This window comes from Carcharodon carcharias, chromosome 5 (assembly GCF_017639515.1).
Source record: "Carcharodon carcharias isolate sCarCar2 chromosome 5, sCarCar2.pri, whole genome shotgun sequence".
Lineage (NCBI taxonomy): Eukaryota > Metazoa > Chordata > Chondrichthyes > Lamniformes > Lamnidae > Carcharodon > Carcharodon carcharias.
Window position 1 is genome coordinate 19152569 of NC_054471.1, and position 23037 is coordinate 19175605.

At 45.4% G+C, this 23037-nt stretch overlaps 1 protein-coding gene across 1 annotated transcript in view; it reads left to right on the forward strand.

Moving 5' to 3' along the window:
- LOC121278118 (dynein heavy chain 8, axonemal-like) overlaps positions 1-23037 on the forward strand; it is a 2067071-nt gene that overhangs the window by 1759316 nt on the left and 284718 nt on the right. The window lies entirely within an intron of this gene.

Below are 23037 nucleotides of genomic sequence, written 5' to 3' on the forward strand. Positions count from 1 at the left end.
GGTGGGCTTCACCATTAAAAATGAGCTTGTCTGGTGCCTCAGCCACACCCCTTGTGGGATAAGTGAGCACCTCGTCACTGCCTGGCTCACCTTAATACAGAATCAAAATGCCACTGTCATCAGTGAATACACCCCAACACTTGAGGCAACAGATGAGACTAAGGAGGGATTCTATACCAACCTTGAGCAATTCCTAGCCTGAGTCCCAACAGGTGACAAACTGATCCTCCTCGGAGATTTTAACACCAGAGCCAGGAAAGACACGAATCTCTGGAAGGATATGATAGGCAAGGAAGGAGCAAGGAAAGCAAACTCCAACAGGGTCCTCCTCCTGATGGAATGTCTAGAATATGACCCTGTCATGCCAACATCCTGTTCTGCCAGCAAGACAAGCACAAGACATCATGGCAACTCCCACAGTCCAAACACTGGCACTTGCTCGACTACATTATCATTCAAGCAGTGGACTGCAGAGGAACACACATCACCCATGTCATGACAGAAACTGACAGCTGCTAGATTGATTTCTGTCTTATCTGAACTATCATCTCCAATACCCTGACCCCAAACAGTAAAGACATTAGAGGCAATATCACAAGAAAATTAACATGGAAGGCCTCAAAGTGCCTGGTCGATTCTAACGCCCATTATAAAAAGCACCTGTGAAGAGATCCTTGCTCTCCCTACTGGGAATTATCATGACTGGTTCGACATGGAGATACAGGATCTAATCGAATGTAAGGTCAAAGCTTACCATGGTTTAACAGAAAAACAGCAGTCTGACAGGTGGCTGATGACGGTACAGCATAAAATCCATGACATAAAAGAACAAATGGTATGTGGAAAGAGTGGGAAATCCAACAGTTCGCTGCCACCAACAACATGTGCAGTTTCTTCAATGCCCTCAGGCCAATCAATGGCCCATGCACTTGAGGGCACAACCTGCTGATAGCTAAGGTGGAAGGAGCTCATCAAGCACAGGGAGGCAGTCAGTGTTCACTAGAGAGAACGTTTTGAAGAGCTCCTCAACCGAGACTCTGCCTTCGACTTGAACGTCCTCAACTCCATTCCTCAATATCCGTCCACTCGGTCTCAGCACTATCCCACTCCTGAGTGAGGATGAAAAAGCCACTCGACAGTTGAAACACAGCAAGGCCTTTGGAGCACATGAAATCACTGCTGAAATTTTGAAACACTGGGAGATACACTCTTGGCACGGATGCACAACCTCATATCCCTCATCGGGGAAGAAAGGCACATTCAGGAGGATCTTACGGCGCTATGATCATGACTACAGAAGAATTGTTCTGCTGTCTGCCACAGAGGAGACCTTTACAAGGATCCTCCTCAACCCCCTCCTCCCTTTGTCTGAGGAGCTCCCTCCAGAGTCACAGTATGGTTTTTGCCTATTGGGAGGCACCACAGACATAATCATCGCTGATTCAAGAAAAATGCAAGGAACAGCACCAACCGCTGTACATGACCTTTTACAACCTCGCGGTGAAAACTGAGATCAAACAAGGCTGTGTCATTGTACCAGCTCTCTTCTCCATTTTCCATGCTTCAATACTGCACCTCATCCCAGAAAATTACCCAGCAGCCAAGGCCAAGGGGAATGCCCCTGCACCAGTACAGGAGAAACCAGTAGGCTGAAGTCCTCAAGGCTCCATGCCTCCAGTGGACACCCATCATAGTCATCCAAGGCAACGGGATATCATAATGCCACCACCTCAGCTGCTGATGCCGGATTTGCACCTGGATGTAGCAGTAGGAAAAGTAGAAAGAAGTATGAGCAGAAGGTGACACGGGTGATCTATCCGTGGCCGGGATTTTCCAGCCCTGGTGTGGTGGATCCAGCTATTCAAACATCCATTAACTTCGGCAGGACCAGAAGATCCCACCGGCAGGAGGAGCTGGAAAATTCCAGCCCATCTCTTAATCACTTGTAAAAATTTGAATATAATTTATTTTCTGTTGTTTCTTAATTGCTCATAATTATTGAGATATATTATGGAGAGAGAGTGCAGAGCTCTGCGTTACAGAAGGATCTGGATCTTCTGATACATGAATCACAAAAAAAAAGTAGGTATACAGGTGCAACATGTGATTTAGAAGGCAAATGGAATGTTGGCATTTATTGTAAGAAGTATCGCGTATAAAAGTAGGGAAGTCTTGCTACAGTTGTACAAAGCCTTAGTTGGACCGCGTCTGGAGTACTGTGTACAGTTTTGGTCTCCTTACTTAAGAAAGGATATAATTGTATTAGAAGTAGTTCAGAGAAGGTTCACTTGGCTGATTCCTGGGATGAAGGGGTTATCTAATGACGAAAGACTGAGCAGGTCGGGCCTATACGCATTAGCATTTAAAAGAATGAGATGTGATTTTTTTTAAAAAACATATAAGATCCTGAAGTTAAAAGCAAAATACTGCAAATGCTGGATATCTGAAACAAAAATGGAAAATGCTGGAAAAACTCAACAGGTCTAGTAGCATCTGTGGAGAGAGAATCAGAGTTAACTTTTCGAGTCCGTACACTTTGAAGAAGGATTATGCAGACTTGAAACGTTACCTCTGATTCTCTCTCCACAAATGCTGCTAGACCTGCTGAGTTTCTCCAGCATTTTCTGTTTAAGATCCTGAAGGGACTTGACAGGATGGATGCTGAGAGGATGGCCTGGGCTTTCGTTGCCGAGGCAAGTAGCTGGATTCAGGAAAATTCCTGGCTCTCCCACTTCAGGAGATTGTGTCTTCAAAGGTGGTCTCCTCATTGCCAGGATGAGTAGGTGTGGGCTACAGTCAAACCAGCCAACCCTGGAAAGAGGTCGATGGAAACCACTGGGGCTGCTGGGTACTGAGGCAGGCTGTTTAAAAGGCCCGCCTCAGTGCAGCGGGACTTCATTCCAGTTAAATTTAAAATAGAAAGGACCTCCAGCACTCACCCTTTACACCATTCACCAAGCCCCACTCCCCATGCCCCATCCATGATCCCTCATGCTCCCATGCCAAGCTATGCTCCCCACCCACCTCCCATGACTCTTCATGCCCTCTATGCCAATCTATGCCCCCCACCTACCTCCCATGGTACCTCATTCCTCCTATGCCAAGCTGTGTCCCCCATTGCCTCCCATGGTCCATCATGCCTCCTGTGCCAAGCTATATCCCCCAATCACCCAGATAGCCCCTCATACCCTCAATGCCAGGCTATGGCAGCTCCATGCCCCATTTGTCCTGGGGCCATAGCTACAGCAGTTTGGAAACAGAATCTGCCGCTCAAACATTAGCCTCTTCAGCCATCAGCGAAGGTGTGCCATATGAAGACACCCCACCCGAAATTAATTTGTTTGCTTAATGTCCATCATCTTTTGTAGTTGGAAGAATGCTGGAAACAGAACATTGTTTTCCATTAAAATTGGTGCTGTGGTAAAAATAGTGTAGCTCTAGCCTTACCTGTGACCACTCAACAATATTGATTGGGCTACACTGCTCAACAGACCACCAACAAATTGCACTAGGAATTACCTCAGGGATTCTGCTGCTTTGACGGAGATTGAACAATAACTCATTTGACCTCTGTAAATGGAGTTCTCGTCAAAATTCTGTCAAAGCTATGAGAGTAGGAGAAGCCCTGAGCAGTTTCCTAATAACTTTATGTGAAGGTGAAACAGTGGTCTTTGTGACTTCAAAGACAGTATAGGCCATAAAGACAGAATTAAAACATAGAGCAACCCCACTTCATGCCAGAAGAAACCTAGGAATATGCAATAAAGTCTGGAAAAGTCAGCTTTCTATGGACACTGTATGTTTGGTTACCCTAGTAATTTCTAAGCTTTAATATTTTTAAGACTGATGTATCAACTGCTGGCATTGTAATTATACTTCCTTATTGCATTCTGCATTAATTCCTGCATCTGGTGGTCAGAAGAATTGAATGAACCAAATTTCTATCCTATTAAAGTAGAAGTCATGTTTAATATTTTCTCAATGTAATCAGCATAAGAAATAGGAGCTGGGCAAACCATACAGACAGTTGAGCCTGCTCTGCCATTCAATGTGGTCACGGCTGATCTTTGGCTTTAATCCCATTTTCCTGCCCGGTCCCCATATCCCTTGATTCCCTAAAAGACCAAAAATCTGCCTCTCTCAGTCTTAAATATATTCAGTGATGGAGCATCCACAACCCTCTTGGGTAGAGAATTCCCTTTGGGTGAAGAGATTTCTCACCTCAGTCCCAAAATGATTGTTCAGGAGAAACAACCTTTCATCATCTACCCTGTCAAGCCTGGTCAGAGTTATTTTTATGTTGCAATGACCTTTCATTCTTCTAAACTCCAGGGAATAAAAAAATGATTTACTCAGCCTCTTGTCATAGGAACACCCTCTCATCCTAGGGACCAATCTAATGAACCTTCATTGTACCACCTCCAATTAAAATATATCCTGCCTTAAACATGGAGACCAAAACTGCACACACTAGTCCAGGTGTGGCTTCACCAAAGCCCTGCACAATTGTACAAGACTTCCTTATTCTTATCATCCAATCCCCTTGCAATAAAGGTCAACATGCCATTTGCCTTCCGAATTGCTTGCTGCATCTGCATGCTAACTTTCTGCGCTCCTTGTACAAGCACACCCAAGTTTTTCTGAGCATCTACATTTACAAGTTCCACACTTTTAAAAAAATATACGACTTTGCTATTCTTATGACCAAAGTGAATAACCTCATATTTAGAATCATAGAATCATAGAATGTTTATGGCAAAGAAAGATATCACGTGGCCTATCGTATCTACCATCCAATCTAACCCCACTTTCACCACATTTGATCCGTAACCTTGCACGTTATGGCATTTGAGGTGAATATCCAGACACCTTTTGAATGAGTTGAGGGTTTCTGCCTCTACCACCCTTTTAGGCAGTGAATTCCAGACCCCCGCAACTCTCTGGGTGAAAAAACTTTTCCTCACCTCCCCTCTAATCCTTCCACCAATCACTTTAAATCTATGCACTCGGTCACTGACCTCTCTGCTAAAGTAAATCAGCCCGTCCCATCCACTCTATCCAGGCCCCTCACGACCTTGTACGCCTCAGCCTTCTCTGTTCGAAGGAGAACAAACCCAGCCGATCCAAACTTTCCTCATAGCTGCGATTTTCCAGTCCTGGCAACATTCTCGTAAATCTCCTCTGTACCTTCTCTAGTGCAATTACATCCTTTCTGTAATGAGAACTGTACACAATACTCATGTTGAAACCTAATTAACGTTTAACATATTTCCGGCATAACCACTCTGCTCTTATATCCTATGCCTGTGCCAATAAATGAAAAGATTCCATATGCGTTCTTAACCACCTTATTGATCTGTTCTGCTACTTGCTGACCTTCCTTTCATCATAAGGTCAGAAGTGGGGATGTCCGCTGATGATTGCACAATGTTCAGCACCATTCACAACTCCGCAGGTACTGAAGCAGTCCATGTCCAAATGCAACAAAACCTGGATAATATCCAGGCTTGGCCTGACAAGTGGCAAGTAACATTCACGCCACACAAGTGTCAGGCAATAACCATCTACAGCAAGAGAGAATCCAAACATCACCCCTTGACATTCAATGGCATTACTATAACTGAATCCTCCACTATCAACATCCTGGGGGTAACCGTTGACCAGAAACTGAACTGGAATAGCCGCATAAACACTGTGGCTACAAGAGGCTTGGAATCCTGCAATGAGTAACTCACCTCCTGAGTCCCCAAAGCCTGTCCACCATCTAAAAGGCACAAGTCAGGAGTGTGATGGAATACTCCCCACTTGCCTGGATGAGTGCAGCTCCCACAACACTGAAGAAGCTGTACACCATCCAGGACAAAGCAGTCCGCTTGATTGGCACCACATCCACAAACATTCATTCCCTGCACCACCGACGCACAGTAGCAGCAGTGTGTACCATCTACAAGATGCACTGCAGGAATTCACCAAGGATCCTTAGACAGTACCTTCCAAACCCATGACCACTTCCATCTAGAAGGACAAGGGTAGCAGATAGATGGGAACATCATCATCTGTGAGTTTCCCTCCAATCCACTCACCATCCTGACTTGGAAATATATCGCTGTTCCTTCACTATCGCTGAGTCAAAATCCTGGAAATCCCTTCCTAACAGCACTGTGGGTGTACCTACACCACATGGACTCTACTTGTTCAAGAAGGCAGCTCACTACCACCTTCTCAAGGGCAAATAAGGATGAGCAATAAATGCTGGCCCAGCCAGTGAAGCCCACATCCTGTGAATGAATAAAAAAAAAATATGCAGTCAAACCCAAGGTTGGCCTGGCCATTCCCATGTGTGAAGAAGAGCTGAAACAGGTAGCTTCTGGTGTTGTTGGCAAAACGAACAGAGCTTAACCAGGTTCTCAATGTCCCTGAGTATTCCTGGCCACCAGACGTATCTAAGTGCCAGCATCTTCATCTTCGATATGCCTGGGGGTGCAGTGTGGAGCTCTGCCAAGAGTGACTCTCTGCCTTGTGAGAAGACCCGACTCTTGAACCCAACAGTAAAATTCCATCTTGACAACTCAGTTCAGTGTTTCTCGAATAAAATGATCGTAAGTCTTTGATTTTTAACAGTACTGGGTCTCTGTTCACCCCATGCTTTATCTATTTGGCACATACAGGTGATGAATCCAAGAAATTTAACAATAACACTAACTCTTATGGAATGGGTGTATTGACAAAGCTACCTGGTAATGGAAGATGACTAAGTGCATTTGCATTGGCTATATGTGAGCCAGGGTATTACATGAATATGGACTTGTAAGCTGATAGCGTCAAAGCCCAATGTTGGATTCTCGCTGAAGCTATAGGCTTTGTCTTCACTGAACAAACCTGGCAGCAGCTTATTGTCAGACACAATTGTAAAATGTTGCCCATGTAGGTATTGGTGAAACTTCTTAACACTAAATACAAGCAATAAACCTTTATCCAGCTGAGAGTAGCTCTTAACAGCTTGGGAAAGTGTTCTTGAAACGTAGCTAATGGGTCTTTTTGATCCATCCTCCATTTGATGCGATAGAATGGCTCCTACTATAAGGAGAAGCATCACATGTCAACACTAGCACTTTAGATGGGTCATATGTACCAACAAGCATGATGGATGAAGCAGTTTCTTCACTGTTACCACGGCTTCTTAGTGCTGTGAACCCATGAACAGCGGTGGTCCTTTCTCAGCAACAAATGTAGTGGTGCCAGTACAGTGCATAGATTAGGTAGAAGATGGCTACAGTTATTAATCATACCTAAGAAAGATTTAAGCTCTATTACATTAGAGGGTGATGGTGCATCTTTAATGGATTGGACTTTGCCTTCAACATGGTGGAACCCCATAGTGTCCACTCTGGACCTAGGAGGGTTACCTCCGATGCTTGAAATGCATTTTTTCCCATTTCAAACTCATACCTGCTTCCATAAATCTTCTCAGCACTTCCTCAAGATTGACTAAATGTTCAGCTTTGGTCAGTCCAGTGATGAGAATGTCATCTAAGTACACGACCACACTTTGAAGTCCCTGCAGGAGACTCTCCATGGTTTGCTGAAAAATAGCCCATGCTGATGAAATTCCAAAAGGCAACCAGGTGTACTGGTAGAGACTTTTATGAGTATTAATTGTCACATATTCTCTCGATGTGCTATTCAATTCCAATTGTTGATAGGCATAACTTATGTCTAGTCTTGTATGTGACTTGCCTCCTGCTAACTTGGCTTACAAGTCATTGATTCTAGGAACAGGATATTTGTCCATATTTGCTGCTGTGACGGTCAGGTTGTAGTCACCGCATTTACGTATAGTCTGGTCTGGCTTGACAACTGGGAATATGTGTGTGGCCCACTCAGAAAACTGGACCAGCAGAATTATCCCAAGGTTTTCCAACCTGCACAACTGCTTCCACTTTTTCTTTCAGTGAGTAAGGCACTGGTCTGGCCTTGAAAAAATGTGGTGTTGCCTGGGGATTGATGTGCAATTTAACTTGCATGCCCTTCAATTTTCCCAATTCGTCTTGGAAAAGTGTCATATTTCTTCAAGAGCTCTGGAATTCCATTGGACTTCAAATGGAATATTTCTGACTTGTCAAGTTTTATTTTCTGCAGCCAATCTCAACCCAAAAGACTGGGTCCCACCCTCGTTGGGCTGTCTGTTGTTTGTAACAGCCTGGGACAGCAGCAATGCCTTTGACCTGAATGGATTTTCCAGTGTAAGTTCTCAGTTTGGTGGGCGTCCATGCCAATGTCAATGGCTGACTCCCTTCACTGAGGTACTTGAATGTTTGCTTTCCAAAAACAGGAGTTGAAGCACCAGTATCCACCTCCATTTGCAATTGCATACCATTCATTTGCACTGCCAGTGTAATTGGCTCAGATTTAACAGCAGTCACTAATACAGAGAGTACACATCAGTAATAGCAGCCTTAGCCTTGCTGTATCAGTTAGCTCAATTAGATTTGTTTGTAGTTTTGCTGTTAGCCTATCCTTTGTTCAGCACTGCCTACCCAGGTGTCCTTTCTTGTGGCAATAATTGCATTCTGCCTCTGAAAATCTACAAACGTCTGCACCATGATATCCTCCACATTTGTAGCAAGTGTGTATCTTATCAGCTGACATGTTACCATTAGGCTTCCTAAACCTTAGTGAAATGGGCATAGAATCACATTTCCGATTCGCCAAAAAGGTAGCAATGGACTATCTCAGGGCACAAGCTTTCGAATTAAACTTGAAACGCTGCATGATCACAGAGGGTTGGGCTGAAAGTGCGATTTCGCAAGTTCCACTAACTCACCGTACGACTTTGAACTCGGTGCGTTCGGGACAGTCAGGTTTTGAATCAGCTTATACGTTTTACTGCCACATGCACTAAGCAGGATAGCATTACGTCTTTCTTCAGCATTAATCTTGTTCGCAACAAAATAGAACCCAAGTCACTCAACATACTGACCCCAATTTTCAATGTTAGCATCGTATGAATCGAGCCTTCCAAACAACGGCATGACAGGAAAGTATTGTTCAACTTCAGAGATATTCAGGATACGATGAGAAGGAAAAGAGAGGCTTTTAGCAGGTACAAGGGGAGCAAATCAGCAGAGGCATTAGTGGAGTACAGAAAGTGCAGGGTGTAGCTTAAGAAAGCAATTAGGAGAGCAAAGAGGGGATATGAGAAAGCTCTGGCTGGTAAAAGTAGGGAAAATCCCAAGATATTCTGCAAGTATATCAGTGGGAAGAGGATAACCAGGGAAAGAGTCGGGCCCATAAGGGACTAAGGGGGCAATCTCTGGGTGGAGCCAGAGGATATCAGTAGTTTGAATGAATACCTTATATCTGTCTTCACCCAAGAGAATGAGGATGAAGGTATGGAACTCCAGGAGAGGGACTGCGAGGTTCTTAAGCAAATTGATACAGGGAGTGACAAGGTATTGGAGGTGTTGGCAGGCTTAAAAGTGGGAAAATCCCCAGGTCCGGATGATTTGTGTCCCAGACTGCTGAGGAAGGCAAGGGAGGAGATTGCAGAGACTCTAACCCAAATTTTTAATTCCTCTCTGGCCATGGGGGAGGTGCCAGAGGACTGGAGAACAGCTAATGTGGTTCTGCTATTTAAGAAAGGTTGTAGAGATAAGCCAAGGAACTACTGACCAGTGAGTCTCACGTCAGTGGTAGGGAAACTATTGGAGAAAATTCTGAAGGAGAGAATCTATCTCCACTTGGAGAGGCAAGGTTTGGTAAGGGATAGTCAGCATGGCTTTGTCAGAGGGAGGTCATGCCTAACAATTTGATTTAATTTTTTGAGGAGATGACCAGGTGTGTAGATGAGGTTAGTGCAGTTGATGTAGTTTATATGGATTTCAGCAAAGCCTTTGACAAGGTCCAACATGAGAGACTTATAAAGAAGGCAAATGCATATGGGATACAGGGTAATTTGATAAGGTGGATTCAAAATTGACTTAGTTGTAGGAGACAGAGGGTGGTGACAGAAGGATGCTTTAGTGACTGGAAGCCAGTGTCCAGTGGCGTACCACAGGGTTCTGTGCTGGGTCCCCTATTATTTGTCATTTATATAAATGATATAGATGACTATGTGGGGGCTAGGATTAGTAAGTTTGCAGATGACACAAAGACTGGCCAGATGGTTAACATTGAGGATGAGTGTCTTGGGCTACAGGAAGATATAAACAGGATGGTCAAATGGGCAGATGGAATTTAACCCTGAAAAGTGTAAAGTGACACACTTTGGAAGGAGTAATCTGACAAGGCAGTATTCAATGAATGGCATGACACTAGGAAGTTATGAGGAACAAAGGGACCTTGGCATGTGTGTCCATAGATCTCTGAAAGCGGAGAGGCATGTTAGTGGGGTGGTGTTAAAGGCATTTGGAACACCTGCCTTTATCAATCGAGGCATAGATTACAAAAGTAGAGAGGTCATGTTGGAGTTGTATACAACCTTGGTGAGGCCACAGCTGGAGTACTGTGTGCAGTTCTGGTCGCCACGTTATAGGAAGGATGTGATTGCACTGGAGGGGGTGCAGAGGAGATTCACCTGGATGTTGCCTGGGATGAAACATTTAAGTTATGAAGAGACGTTGGATAGACTGGGGTTGTTTTTGTTGGAACAGAGAAGATTGAGGGGCGACCTGATCAAGGTGTACAAGATTATGAGGGGCATGGACAGGGTGGATAGGGAGCAGCTGTTCCCTATAGTTGAAGGGTCAGTCACGAGGGGACATAAGTTCAAGGTGAGAGGCAGGAGGTTTAGGGGGGATGTGAGGAAAAACCTTTTTACCCAGAGGGTGGTGACGGTCTGGAATGCACTGCCTGGGAGGGTGGTGGAGGCGGGTTGCCTCACATCCTTTAAAAAGTACCTGGATGAGCACTTGGCATGTCATAACATTCTAGGTTATGGGCCAAGTGCTGGTAAATGGGAATAGGTAGGTAGGTCAGGTGTTTCTCACGTGTCGGTGCAGACTTGATGGGCCAAAGGGCCTCTTCTGCACTGTGTGATTCTGTGATTTATTTTATTCACATCAATCAGGGCGAAGGACACAGCAGAAGTCAGTTTTATCCTTGTCGCCAAATGTAATAACTTGATGGGGCAGCAGGTTTTGGTGAAGAAAACGCTAAACTTCATTTAGGATACATGTGGAGCTGCTTGCACGCTGGATACGATCTCTCTGTCAGAAGCCCCGCCCACCAGATTATCCACACAGCAGGCTTATTGGTCAAAGCCCCTGTAATCACATCACATATGATGAATGAGTGTCAGGGAGGGAGGGACAACATATCTAGTTGCCACAAATCTCTTGGATCCCATGGGCATTGGGAATGGGTATCACATTTACAATAATTTTTTTAACCAGTTTGCCATGAGGGACCTTAAAATCCATGTACATCACACCAACTGCACTACCCTCATCAATCCTCCTGGTTACCTCCTTAAAAAATTCAACCGAATTAGTAAGACACAGCCTTTCCTTAACAAATTTATGCTGACGGTCCTTGACTAATCCAAGCCTTTTTACTGAGTTTATCCTGCTCCCTCAGAATTGATTCCAATAATTTGCCCACCACCGAGGTCAGACTGACTGGCCTGTAATTATTTGGTCTATCTGTAATGTAGGTTCCCCACATTATACTCCATCTGCTACCTTGTTGCGCATTCACTTAACCTTTCTATATCTCTTTGCAATCTCTTTATGTCCTCTTCACAATTTGCATTCCCACTTAGCATTGTATCATCAGCAAACTTAGTTACATAACTCTCTGCCTCTATGTCCAAGTCATTAATATATCCTATTTCTAGCAGAATCTTCCAGGCACAGACTGACCTTAGCAGTCACCTATGTACCCACAGGAACCCTACCAAACATCTCAGATGATGAACATGGTCATTTTACCTTGAAGGATGAACAAGAATGAAGATTGTAAATAGCTGAGGCCCCAGCACTGGTCCTTGTAGTACTTCACAAGTCACAGCCTGTCAGTTTGAAAATGCCCAGTTTTTACCTGCTCTTTGTTCACTATCTGTTAACTGATCCCTTATCCATACGATTATATTACCCCCCAACTCCTTGAACCTTATCTTGCATGCTAAGCATTTGTGTGGCTCCTTTTGGAATGCCTTTTAGAAATACAAGTATGCTAGAGGTAGAATTTTCTGCTCCTGCAAGTGGCAAGAATCATGGCAGGCGGAGGCACCAAATTTGACATGATGGAAAAAGTCAGTTTTCTATCAGTCGAAAATTAGTTTGGAATTTTGTTCTCCCGAATTTGATGGCGGGTTTAAGGTGGGTCGTGTTTCCTGCTGATCTATACTGGGTATCAAATTTACATTCATTTTGCATCTTATGAATGCTCATTAAAAGGCCAACTCGATGGAATTACATTCCTCCTCTAAACTATGTGCCAACGGATTATTAAAACAGTCTGTTTCCTGACCGTATATAAGTGGCATGCACCAAGCGAGCTTCAGTTCATCAACAATTTTGAGGTACGTTAATACTGCTTTCACCTACCTTTAAGAGTGTTACTGTGAAATTTTTGGTGCTTGTATCATAAGCTGCACCAAGGCTGGGCACAGGAGGCAATACCAGCCAGGAGGGGGAAGACGGAGACAGGACTGGGGGGTGGTGCTGGAACACGGGAGCAAAGGAGGAAGACATCTTGTTTTTTGTTTTAACAATGCACACAGGCTGTAAACATTGTAGCTGAACTAACTTTATTGATAACATATTTTCCTAACATGAACACATATCTGCAGTAACTGAATTCTATCAAGACAGGTTCCAACATGTGCTATCTGACCTTCAACTCCCAGGTCAGGTGACCCCCATCTAGTACAGAGTACTGTATAGTATCTAATGCTGGAGTCTACAGCCACAATCAGTTATTATCATGACAGAAGATAGAGGCAGGACTGGGTGGGAGAGTGGTGGTGGGACATGAGAGGGAAGAGGCAGGACTAGCGGGTGGTCAAGAAACATAGTGGACGAGTTAAAAACTGACCAGGGGCAAGAGTTATAAAACTATCCAAGGTGGTGTCAGTGACTAACCTGCAGCTGAGGCCTCTCTGTTGAGGGCATGTTAAAAAGACTGTCCTGCAGCTGAAACCACTCTGTTGAGGGCATGTTAAAAAGACTGTCCTGGGGCAGAGGCCACTCTGTTGGAGGCATATTGAAGTGTTTGTCCTGGGACTGTCCGGGCCATGTTGGAGGGCTCTGCATGGCATGCATGTCTTGGTCCCGGTCTTGGTCAGGAGAAAGCCTCTCTAGGCTGTGATGGTCATACGCAGAATGGTGTGCAGGACGTGGTCAGTCAGGGAAGGCATCTGCACCTTGTAAGTTGATAGCTGACAAGTTATGGGACATATTGGATGGTCTGATTGGGGTGTTATGTGGGCGGGGGGAGATGGAGGTGGCCTGGAAAGTCAGAGGGCATGTGACCTTGAGTAGGGGCGGGGTCAGGTCGACAAAGGGCATGGGGACATCAACATTAAAAGGTTCAGGGGGAAGACAAGAATATCAACATACACAATAATGGGGTCAAAGATAATAGCAGGAGGCTGCATAGAGATAAGAGGAAGGGGATTAGGATGTGGTGAGGATGGAGGAGGATGGGAGGGACTTGGTGGGTGATAGGGGAGGTGGGAAGCTGGTCACCCAGGCGAAGATTAGCAGCACCATTTTAGAACTTACCTTGCAATGACACAGTTTGGAAATCAAACTAGCTCAGGGTGGGGTCTCATGGCGTGCGGAAGGAGTTCTGCGCAGTAAATGTTGGCTGATTGAAGGAGCACCCTATCTTGCTGTCTTGCTCAAAGCATGGAGTGTATAGTTCAGCTAATGTGCTGGACTCCGGGGTCTCATGCACAATGAATGAGCTTGACTCTTTTTCTAAAGTGCACATTCAGGCAACAATCATTAGGTTTAGGTTCTGCAGTGTGTATTGTCTTAACTGGCATCTGATCCTTACAGAGACATGTCAGAATGGATGCTGGGTCCAAGAATCAGTGGACACGTCTGCTGTGCAGAGGCAGCATGGGCCCTACAAGCCTCCATCTTCCCAGTATATTGATCATAGCATTCAGGGCACCATACTTGCAGTCAGGACATAGGTGTAAAGACTGGGTATCATAGTTTTGTAAAGCCAACTGGAGGACAATCAACACAAGGCTGACTGTGGCTCCTAAGACTTGGGTCTTTTGACCCTAATGAATGCTGCCATTGTGAATGCACATTCACGTCTTTTTTTTCTTTCATTCATGGGATGTGTCGTCACTGGCTGGGCCAGCATTTATTGCCCATTCCTAATTGTCCTTGAGAAGGTGGCGGTAAGCTGCAGCCCATGTAGTATAGGAACACCCACAGTGCTGAGGGAAAAGATCTGCCAGCTGTCGTTCTTGAGGATGACATCATCCTGCAAGGGGTGGCCTTGGTATGCGATGTGTAGACTAAGTGAAAGTCAAGGGCTGGAGAATACATAGCTGCTTTGTATATGGAGGAAGATCATTCAGTGGGAGCTACCATTGATTGCTCAGTTGTATCAGTTCACAGAAACAAAGAGGGGTGGAGAATGCAGGCCTTCTTGATAGTTTTGATTAAAACAAGGAGAAGAAGGACACATCGCTGATTGGCACAGCTCAGAGAAGTCTGTCGCCCTAAGGAACAAGAGCCCGCAGGTCCCAGATGCTGATGAGGCAGGGCCAAATCCACAAAGATGCTTGGCACGACTAAGGATTTCAGAAGATGCAGGGCATACATGGAGATGAGTGTAAGACAGTGCTGCAAACACCTTCGCTTGTCTAGGGATGTGGTAGCTCACATTATCCACATTCTCCTTGAGGAACTCATGCCATTCTGACTTGGAGGGCATCTAATTCTGGTTGCTCTGGAGGTTACCGCTGCACTGAACATTTTTGTCTACAGACCCTTCCAGGGCTGCACTTGGGATTTCTGCAGAATCTGACAATCAGCAGCACACAAATGCATAAGGGAAGCGACCAACCCCCTTTTCAATAAAGTTCACCATTACATGCTGTCCTGCATAAATGAAGCAGCCCAGGGTGCCAGAGCTGTGAGATTCGCTATGATCTCAGGCTTCCTTTAAGTACAGGGCACTATCAACTGCTCCTTGGCAGCAACCTATGAGATTCATTAATAGAAAAGGATTTCACTTTCTGAACGTCCAGCTAATTTGTGATCACAGAAAGCAGATCCAGCATGATTGTGCTAAGTACCCAGGGAGCTTTCACAACTCTTACATTTTGAGTCACTCCAGGTGCTAGAGATATTTGAGGGAGCTCAGCGCTTAGAGGGTTGGGTCCTTGGTGATAAGTGGTGCCCCTAAAGACATGGCGAATGATGCCTGTTCATCGTTCACCGAGTGCATCTGAGGAGTGACACAATGCTGCACATAGTTCCTTGATAGAACAGGCTATTGACCTCTTTAAGATGAGTTTCAGATGTTTGGACTGATCAGACGGGGTTCCCAAATACTCACCACAGAGGGTGTGCTGTGTCATGGTTGTTTGCAGAGCCCTACACAACCTAGTGCTGAAAAGGGGAGATGTTTTGCCACATGGAGACATAGAGGAGCTACACGTCTCCTTGGACAAGGATGTTGTTGAAGAGGATGAATCTCAAGAGGGTGAGGATACAGATGTGCCACATGTGTAGGCCATTTCATGGGCACAACGTGGAAGATGTGTCTATGACAATCCCAGCGCTACAAGATTCCAGATAGATTAAGGTGAAGACAAATTGTTACAAGTGCAGTTCTTTTCACATTTCAATGCAGGGGAGACACAACACCTTCATTGTCATCTTTAATATGACACAACAGGTCATTAGTCTCACAATACTCACAGAGAAAGCATAGCACACCATCCACCCTAACTACAGGGTCACCTTGGAATGTGCAATAGCCTAGGGACCACGTGGCCACTGTGGAAAGGGCTAAGCACTCCACTAGAGCACATCCTCAAGCAGCTACACATGGTGAAGCCCATTCTACCCATGGCGCCAACAAGTCAGTAGCCATTGCAGCTTTCAAGAGGTTGAAACGCTATTGTACACATAGACATACTCATACCCATGTAACAGCAGCTTAGCAAAGCAGCTTGGAGAGGAAAAACATCCATCACTGGTTATCGCTTGACTGTCTGAAGACGGAGCTACACCTGGACAGCACAATTTCTCCAAACACCAGCTTTTATGCATGATTAATGCAGAGGCAGCATCTTGATACTGAGCCCCCAAGATGCCATTGGACATCAGGACACAGTGATCTGTCACATGACAGCATAGATGCAAAGTTGCGAGTTATGTTAGCATTGTACTCAGAGTGGTTCAGCAGGACCATTGTGTGAATATTGACAAACACTCATTGCCCTGCATTCATCAGAAGCCTGCCAAGTTTACGTCCTGCATTGCCTTGGCATCTGGGAGAGATGTGGTCCAGTCAGTTTTGACACACCAATCAATGAGAACTTATTCCCTGCATAGATACTGATGAGCACTCAGGAGATGTGCTGGAACATCACTTTACAGTCCTTGCCATTGGTCATCTCACAAAGGCCAAACATTTCTATGAATCCTAAGTCCACGAGTGCACAGTCACGCAATGAATTCCATTTCGATTGGCATTCTGTTACTTCGCAGAGGGGTTCCGTGAAGCAATGCTCAGCAGCCATTCAGGAGCAAACTGTGATCCTCACAGATTACTGGACGGCTTCAACAGGATGCGCACACACCTCTGACATCACACACTTGTTCCCATCTAGGAGACAAATGGAACCAACTTGCATGGCTCAGTGTCATGCATGGGAAGAGTAGGAACTAGTAAAGAAATAATGTTCAGCCTTAAAAGTGGAGACAGGCTATGGTGCTCAATGATGAATAATACCTTTACCAAAACTTCACAATCATAAAATAAAGGCCATCAAAAAGTTCACTTGGCTGAAAAGACTCCAACTTTGGTTGCAGCAAATACTTATGACATCCACCAGCTAGAGACTTTAGCATGGCAGCATTGAGATAATCACTGACCTTCATGAACATTTCTCATGAGGTCACATAATGTCTGCCTTAGATGCAAGAATTTCATGTGTATTGTCCAGCCATCATTTTCTTATAGGAAGCTGTTCATGTCACTGATGTGGAACTAAAGGCAATTCACAGTGATGAGATTGAGTGAGACTTCATGACTAAAGGAAAAAATGGGAGATAATTGTGGGGGGGTGTCATTTGGTACCCTTGAGTGAACATATTGCATCACACTGATTAGCCATTCAATACCTGAGACTTGGGGAGGGATAAATACAAAATATATTTACAATGGCAAAAGTTATGTCTAGTAAACGAATACCTGTGCCACCACTGTGCATTCAAAACTTCTTAATTTACCTAACTCTACCTCTACATCAAGGTGCAGTTCCACCATCCACAGCACAGGTGGAGGCAGCCTGACAACTGCTATGCCCTGTTGTCTGAAATGACTTTGGTGGGCATCCTCTGCAGGTGAGAGGCCTGGACTGCTAAGAGTCTCCTGCTCTGGTTTAGGTGCACCCTCCTCGGCCAGAGCTGCTGGAGTTGATGAGATTACAGGCAGAGGGGATTTGGAGCGGCTGGACACCCTTGGAGTGTACTAGGTGAATGCCCCTGGGGTGGCTGGCTGGTGCAACCCCTGATCCTGGAAGAGAAGGGCACCTAGAGGGAGGTTGAAGTGTCCTGTCCCCCTCTCGCCTAGCCACTGCTGGAACACAACCATTCCTAAAGCGATGGTATGCAGGTCCGAGCACAAATCCAGCAGAAATTGCATTCTGGACCTGGATCTCCAAGGCAGTTGCCACCCTTCACATGGAGACTTCAATGCGCTCGCATGCCAAAGCCACAACAGCAGATAGAACATGGACAGACTCCTCCAGCCATCGGTCCAGTCCACAGATAGCCTCTGCAGGATGTTCCCCTGCCTGCCTCTGTCAACATTTCTCTCAGGGCCAATTCCAGAAGCTCATCATTAGACTCGGACTCTGCAGGGGTCTGGTCTCTAGCAGTCCTCTGAGTGTCAGAGGCCTCAGCTGTCACTTCCTCCATCTGCTGCGGGCCCGTGCCTGTGAGGTGATCACCAGATTGTAAACCCGAGCATATTCTAGAACAAGGACCCACTGAGGTGTGTGTACCTGTGCTGATGAAGGGTGTAGGTGAATGCAGTGACAGGTCTTCATCTGATGGGTCCTCATCAGAGATGGTCGGTGGCTGGGGCTGAGGACCTTGCTGGAGTTCTTCATCTGCCTTTCTTGCTGGTGACTGGAATAGAGAAAAGAGATTGACTAGGTAGGCTCCTACATTGTATATCACTCACATCATTGTTTGCATGTCGTCCATGTATACTGCATTGACCTTCTCTGGCTTGTTGGAGTTGTCCGATCTCGCCTTCCACACAAGAATGATCCCTGTCCTTGTCAGCCAGCTCTGCAGCCTGCTCTTCATACTACAAGAGTACCCCCTCCAGATTGGCCCTCTCTCACCGATTATGGATGAGATGGATTGACTGTGAGCACCATGTGTGAAAGAGCAGTTCAGAAGCCACGTATCCCTGCTGTGTGTGCTGAGCCCTCTTCAGCAAGGGATGAAGACGTTGTTTGTGCAGGATCTTACATGAGATGGGGATGTTAAATAGGCTGTCAGACAATCAGTGCGATGTCCGATCTGCTGGTAATGTGTGACACCCCTGTGGACTGTAACCCTTAGACTGCCTGATTCCCTAATGAGAGTGTGAGTTTGGAGTGAGTAGAAGGTTCACTTACCCTGGCAGAGCGAATCAGGTCATTCATTCACTTCCTAAACTGCAGGGAGGTCTTTTTATCAGCTTGCCACAGGCACTGAACTCCCTGCCGACCTCCTCCCTGCTGATGTGGTCAGGTAGGTGGACCTTCTGCTCCCATCACTTGGAAGGAGAACCTCCATTTTTCTGGACAGCCTGGAGGATAATCCCCATGGAAGCTTCACTGAAGCAGAGGGTTTGGTACATTGGTCAGCATTGTAATGTATACCTTCAGCATATACCTGGCCTGCAGCGAGTGAATGTCTGTATGGGTGCCATTTAAATATGGCGCTAGGACCTTCCACTCCAAGAGGTGATGGCAAACCAGACAAATCCCTGCCTGCCCTGCCACAAGATTCAATGAGTTCCTCACTGATGGAAAGCAGAAAATTGGACCCGAAAATATTCAAAAATTTCCAACAAATTTGTCAAACACAATTTCCCTTTTGTACAACATTGTTGGCTTTGGTTGATCATACTATGATTTTCTAAGTACAATGTTAAGACTTCCTTAATAATAGATTCCAGAACTTTCCTGAGGACTGATTTTAGACTGACTGGCCTGTTGATCCCTTTTTCTCTCTTCCTTCTTTCTTGAATAGTCATGTTATATTTACTAATGTCTAATCGGCTGAGACCCTTCTAGATCTGGAGAATTTTGGGAAACCAAAACCAGCTCATCCATTATCTCTGCAGCTCTCTTTTTTAAAATCCTAAGACGTAGGTCATTGGGTCCCAGAGATTTGTATGATTTCAGTTTATTCACTGATATTAATTACTTTAAGTTCCTCATTCTTTTTAGCTCCTGTGTTATCCTTTAGTTCATCTATCTTATTGTAGATGCCTCACATATTTAGGCAAAGAGCCTTTAATTTAATTTTTTTACTACCATCCTTTGCATGGACCTTATTCACTGCCACCCAATTACTGCTAGACTCTCTATCCCACCCTGTTCCACTCTGCTTATCTTTACCCACATTGCTACACAGTTCTATTGTTTTGACTTTTTCTTTACATTTCTAAATCTCCCTTCACCAGAATCTTTTGCCCATCACCCCTACCTTTAATTCAAACCCTATCCATAGCCGTACTTATATGACTCATCAGGACACAGATCCAGCCCAGCCTGGTGGAGCCAATTCCAACAGAATAGTCTCCCTTTTCTTCAGTACTCATGCCATTGCCCCATGAGTCGAAACCCCTTCTTCCTATGCCACACTTTGAGTCGCCCGTTTAATTCTCCAATCTGCTTAACCCTATACCAATTGGCCCGTGGCTCAGGTAACAATCCAGAGTTGAATACTTTTGAAGTTTTATGTCTTAATTCAGAACCTGCTCCAGTACAGCTACAACACTGGCATCTGCCCGGCCACATGGAAAATTTCCCAGGTATGTCCTGCACACAAAAAGCAGGACAAATCCAACCCAGCCAATTACCGCCCCATCAGTCTACTCTCGGTCATCAGTAAAGTGATGGAAGGGGTCATCAACAGTGTTATCAAGTGGCACTTGCTTAGCAATAACCTGCTCACTGATGCCCAGTTTGGGTACCACCAGGGCCACTCAGCTCCTGACTTCATTACAGCCTTGGTTCAAACATGGACAAAAGAGCTGAACTCCCGAGGTGAGGTGAGAGTGACTGCCCTTGACATCAAGGCCACATTTGATCGAGTGTGGCATCAAGGAGCCCTGGCAAAACTGGAGTCAGTGGGAATCAGGGGAAAACTCTCCACTGGCTGGAGTCATACCTAGCACAAAGGAAGCTCCAGTACATCACTGCAGGAGTTCGTCAAGGTAGTGTCCTGGGCCCAACCATTTTCAACTGCTTCATCAATGACCTCCCTTCCATCATAAGGTCAGAAGTGGGGATGTTCGCTGATGATTGTACAATGTTCAGCGCCATTCACAACTCCTCAGATACTGAAGCAGTCCATGTCCAAATGCAGAAAGATCTGGACAATATCCAGGTTTAGGCTGACAAGTGGTAAGTAACATTCGCGCCACACAAGTGTCAGGCAATGACCATCTACAACAAGGGAGAATCCAACCATCATTCCTTGACATTCAATGGCATTACCATTACTGAATTCCCTACTATCAACATCCTGGGGGTTACCATTAACCAGAAACTGAACTGGAATAGCCGCATAAACACTGTGGCTACAAGATGCTCGGAATCCTGTAATGAGTAACTCACCTCCTGAGTCCCCAAAGACTGTCCACCATCTACAAGGCACAAGTCAGGAGTGTGATGGAATACTCCCCACTTGCCTGGATGAGAGCATCTCCAACAACACTCAAGAAGCTTGACACCATCCAGGACAAAGCAGTCCACTTGATTGGCACCACATCCACAAAATTCACTCCCTCCACCTCCGATACAATAGCAGCAGTGTGTACCATCTACAAGATGCACTGCAGGAATTCACCAAGGCTCCTTAGACAGCATCTTCCAAACCCACGACCACTACTATCTAGAAGGACAAGGGCAGCAGACACATGGGAACACCAGCACCTGGAAGTTCTCTCTAATTCACTCACCATCCCGACTTGGAAATATATCGCTGTTCCTTCATTGTTGCTGGGTCAAAATCCTGGAACTCCCTTCCTAACAGCACTGTGGGTATACCTACACATGGACTGCAGCGGTTCAAGAAGGCAGCTCACCACCACCTTCTCAAGGGCAACTAGGGATGGGCAATAAATGCTGGTCCAGCCAGCGAAGCCCACATCCCGTGAATGAATAAAAAAAACCCACCACCTGTCATGTCAGTCACGACACACCATCACCCCTGTCATGTCAGTTACAACACACCACCACCCCTGTCATGTCAGTCATGACACACCACCATCCCTGTCATGTCAGTGATGACACACCACCCCTGTCATGTCAGTCATGACACACCACCACCCCTGTCATGGAAGCAAATGGGTGTATTAGTCAGAGGGAGCATGGCTTTGTGAAGGAGATGTCGCGTCTCACTAACTTGATCGAGTTTTTCGAGGAAGTGACAAAGATGATCAATGATGGAAGGGCAGTGGATGTTATATACATGGATTTCAGTAAGGCCTTTGACAAGGTCCCTCATGGCAGACTGGTACAGAAGGTAAAGTCACATGGGATCAGAGGAGAGCTGGCAGGATGGATACAGAATTTGCTTGGTCATAGAAGACAGAGGGTAGCAGTGGAAGGGTGCTTTTCTGAATGGAGAGCTGTGACTAGTGGTGTTCCGCAAGGATCAGTGCTGGGACCTTTGCTGTTTGTGGTATACATAAATGATTTGGAGGAAAATATAACTGGGCTAATTAGTAAGTTTGCAGATGACACTAAGGTTGGAGGAGTTGCAGATAGTAAAGAGGATTGTCAAAGGATACAACGGGGTATAGATTGGCTGGAGACTTGGGCGGAGAAATGGCAGATGGAGTTTAATCTGGATAAATGCGAGGTAATGCATTTTGGAAGGTCTAATACAGGTAGGAATTATATAATAAATAGCAGAACCCCTAAGGGCATCGACGGGCAGAGGGATCTGGGTGTACAGATCCACAGGTCACTGAAAGTGGCAACACAGGTGGATAAGGTAGTCAGGAAGGCATATGGCATGCTTGCCTTCATTGGCAGGGGTATTGAATATAAAAGCTGGGAAGTCATGCTGCAGCCGTATAGAACCTTGGTTAGGCCACACTTGGAATATTACGTGCAATTCTGGTCGCCACATTACCTGAAGGATATGGAGGCATTGGAGAGGGTGCAAAGGAGGTTTACCAGGATGCTGCCTGGTCTGGAGGTTATTTGCTATGAGGAGAGGTTGGAGAAACTCGGATTGTTCTCACTAGAGCAACGGAGATTGAGGGGCGACTTGATAGAAGTTTACAAAATTATGAGTGGCATGGACAGAGTAGATAGTCAGAAGCTTTTTCCCAGGGTGGAAGAGTCAATTACTAGGGGACATAGATTTAAGGTGAGAGAAAAGAGGAGAAAACTATAAAGGAGATGTGTGGGGTAAGTTATTTACGCAGAGGGTAGTGAGTGTCTGGAATTCGCTGCCAGAGGAGGTGGTGAAAACAGGTACGATAGTGGTGTTTAAGAAGCAACTTGATAAATACATGAATAGGATGGGAATAGAGGGATACGGATCCCAGAAGTGCAAAATGTTTTAGTTTGACAAACAATATGATTGG